Source organism: Gymnogyps californianus, chromosome 1 (genome assembly GCF_018139145.2).
Source record: "Gymnogyps californianus isolate 813 chromosome 1, ASM1813914v2, whole genome shotgun sequence".
In the NCBI taxonomy this organism is placed as follows: Eukaryota; Metazoa; Chordata; class Aves; order Accipitriformes; family Cathartidae; genus Gymnogyps; species Gymnogyps californianus.
This window is the reverse complement of record NC_059471.1, coordinates 124,590,611-124,594,567: the sequence shown is the minus strand read 5'-3', so window position 1 is coordinate 124,594,567 and position 3,957 is coordinate 124,590,611.

Here is a 3,957-nt window from a genome sequence, read left to right as displayed (position 1 = left end):
AAACCTGTAAATGCGTGAAATACAATCCCTCATTTTTCATGGTTTGTTTTATGTAGATCTCACAGGTACCTTGAATGACGAACACACTACTCCAACTGCAGGTAGCTCCAAATAGATCATAAGCCAAGACCATCAGGAGTCAAAAGCAGGACCACACGCCAGCAAGCCCGTGCAATTGTTAAGCAGCAATGCAGTGCTAGATCCTCTTGACACTACTTGTACTGCATGTCACTGAGGAAGGTCTTTGAAAGGAGCGGAGGTTATTATAGTTTTATATTACAGAATAGATGTATAGAAGTTGCTCTATTTATGCCCTTCTCATTTTTCAGGCCTGTTGAACATGTTTACCTAGCCTATGCAGTGTAGCTCTCCTATCCCTTTTGTAAGAACAATTTCAATTTAATTAGAAACCAAAAGGTAAATCAACAAACAGCACAGTTCTTGTTCGCTGTGGGTCCAAATTCTACTTACTACTTCTATAATATGTTGGCTTGGTAACAGATACAGAAAATCTGGATCTTACAATGGTCTTTTAAGTTTCCCAGCTAAAACTTCTTTATTGTAAATGGTAATTAGACAAAATATTCTGTTTTCATACGAGAAAAAGAAAAAAAAAAAGTTAGATGCTTGAAGAAACTGGCTAGGAAAGAAATTCTCTGTAAATATGTAACATAGGTCCTATTCACATCGCCCCAGCATTACCGTGGGCTAGGAAGCATGTTCACTTTCAGAGGCGGATGGGTGTTACCAGAATAGCAGCTGGAGTGCTTCAGTTTGCACCCTGCTCTGAACTGACTCTGGGCTGCACGTTTCTCTCTGTCCTTTGGCTTTACAGGGAGCTTGGAAGAGGGGTCCCTTGATCTAGGCATTAAGAGTTTGGTTTCTAAACTTAGGCGATAAGTAAATATAAACCCTCCCCTTCTCTGTCCACCTTTTACTAGTATTATTTAGTACAAAAAGGTTGAAAGCAATGTCAAAGGGAGAGGGGAGAAGAGTTTCTGGATGTTGAAGTGAGGAGTACGGGAAGATGAGAGTACCTTGACGGAAGGAGGTGTATGGTGGCTTGAGCACAACCGGTGTGTGAAGTGCAAGCAGCTCTTCCCACTTCGTGACTCTGAGCACAGGGGTAAGGCCCACTGTAGTGGGTTCTTGTCTAACGAATGGGAACAGTTATACTGACTCATTCCATTCTCTCCTGTGTGAAAAAAAAGCCTAAGAAATTTAGACAGGTAATTTTTAAAAACTGTATTTCTTTATTCTCTTCTCTGAACAAATATATTTGTATGATTTGCCATCTCTGGTTTTAATAAAATAAGAACACCATGTTGAATTTTAAATAATCTGGTTTAAGAAGTGTGGTCAGATTTACCTCCTGCTTTCATTTTTTCTGAAAATGAATGTGGTGTGTTTTGAAAACTTCCGAGCTGCTCCAAATAAGGTCATGGGCATGATCAAATGCGATGGCTGAACATTTAGGGATAGCACCTCTGAATACACTGGGCATCGTACATGAGACTTTCTGAATGTCTTCATAGAAGTGTTTCAGCGGTCCTGAAAATTTTTCTGTCTCTTAGAAATCTGCTCTCTCTCTATGAAGCAGAAAATAAGTGTTCTCTAGCATTGATAAGCCTCAAAAAAGAGCAGTCACATCAGATACAAGGCTGAAGTTCACCACCACCACTGCTCCAGAAAAGGCAGAGAAGGTCATTAAAAGTTCTCTAGGAAAGGTAATTCACACTATTTTTTTTGGACAGGAAGTTTATGTTTCTATGGGTATCCATTTTTTATTTGTAAATCAAATGTATAATACCAGTCTCTGTCAATTCCTTTGATTTCATTGAAGAAAGAGTATTTTAGAAATTATGGTGTGGTTTAGGAAGGATGATATTTGATTGGGTTGTAAAACACAGCTAGGCACTGTGAGGACGTCTCCTTAAATGAGTGATAATATTTTCTATTCTTTGGTATTTTTTCCCCACAAACAAAAATATTCTCTAAAGCACATCCCATTTAATTTTGAACAGAGCTCTTTTAAAAAACTAATAAATATATTGTCTCCATATTATACAAAAAACCAAGCAAAAAACCCAAGAATTCGTAGTATTGAATTGGAAAAGGGTTGACTTTTTACTAATTAAACTAAACATCCTGTATCTAAGTATTTCAGATGTTAATAAAATGCTGTTACAGCCAACACTGAGCACGTCTCACCTAACACAAAACATTTTCAGCATAAAAATCCCCAGAAAATTAAACATTTTATGGCTTTTTTTTTCATCCAGGGAATCCTAATTTCAAAAATGGAACAAAGCAAAATGATCTTTTTCAGGTTATATGCTTAATTGTTACAGGAACAACAGTTCAGCTCTCATCTACATGTGGAACATATTGATCTTAATAATGTAGTGAACTTTGGTATTCTTTGTGATACGTGGGCTTTAAGGATCATGAAGTTTCTTCTTGTTAACACTTTGGAAACACTGCTTTGATAAAGAAATGGATTGGAGGAGGACTGAATCATCAGTACAAAGGTATGAAATACGAGTGGCAGAGAGTGTACTGGATGGAAAAGTCCTATTTTCCAGATCTCTTTCCTGTATTTTAAAAAGTGAAGAGACGATTGGTTTTTTCATTGAAAATGCCCAAATTATTTCTAAATATTTTCTAATACTTATCAAAGAAGCCTCCTGAACCACGCCCCTCCTCCTCCTCGAAATATTTAGAATTAAAAACATGTATCATATTCAGCTTTTTTCACCTCCATTTCAGTGTGAATAACACCTGCTTATTGCTAGTTGGACTTATTACTCTCCTCTAAGCAGAGACAAAGCTCTAAGCAAAGACAAATACTACAAAAATCAAATTCCTATGATTTTTTTCTTGTCCCAGCAGAAATTGCCATTTGGAAGCCTTGCTTTTCAAGGCACTAAAGAAAAAGGTGTCTTTTCAGAGGCATCTCTAACTCCAGGAAATAACTAACTACAGTTGTGCTTTAGCTAGCTGTGCATAGGTACTTCCGTTGTATGTACTAGCATGTGTAGCTTCACTTATAAATGAAGAAAGGTAGCAGAAATCTCAAATATCCTGGAGTAACAGAAGGTCCAGTTCCAGCAGCTCTGTGAGAGGCACCCTTAGGAGTCCATTCTTGCATCTTTAATAGAGAAAACTCAGGAAACCAGCTTCAGATTTGTGTTTTCCTCTTAGGTGGACAAGCTCTGAATGCAAGGCAGGAGGGCGGCAGGACAGCAGTGAATGCCTGAAAGGATAGTCTTATCAGGGCAACGGCTACTCGAGGATGAACAGGCTCTCTGTGTGAGGGTGGCAGCATCTGACAAGTATGGTGGAATTTTATGACCGATTTTTCATCCCAGCGCCGCCAGCCTACGAGGGCCAAAGCCTGCATTTTGAAACAAATCCTCCGTTACAGCGCTCTATCTGAATCACTGTTTACTGTTGTTTCGGCCACATCTCCCATGTTTCGGCTGCGGCTGGACGTGCCACCTGAGGGCCGGGAGAAGGGGCATTACTCTTACCTCAGGGGTACGCCATCAGCCAAGATGACCGGCTTTTGTGTTCTGGGACAAGAGTCTGAAAGGTTTTGCCCCAAAGCCTGGCTATTCGGTAAATACCGGCTAAAACCCACTCCTACTGGGGTGGCAGAAAAGAGTGAGGTGACAAGCACGGGGACGGGGGCGCAGGGTGCTCGAGCCGGGGGTGGGGTGGGGTAGGGTAGGGCGCGGCAGGGCCGGGCCGGGCCGCGCGGCCACAGCGCCAACGCGGCGCCACTCCCGCCCCGTCACTCACCAACGGCCACGGGTCGCGCTGCCACGCCCCGGCCAGCGCGAGGACGGGCCCGGGCGTGCGGCGGCGCGCGCGCGCGCCACCCGCTGACGCGTCGACGCGGGGAGGGAGGTGGGGCCCTCGGCGGAGCATGCGCGCTGCGGCGCTGGCCGGGCT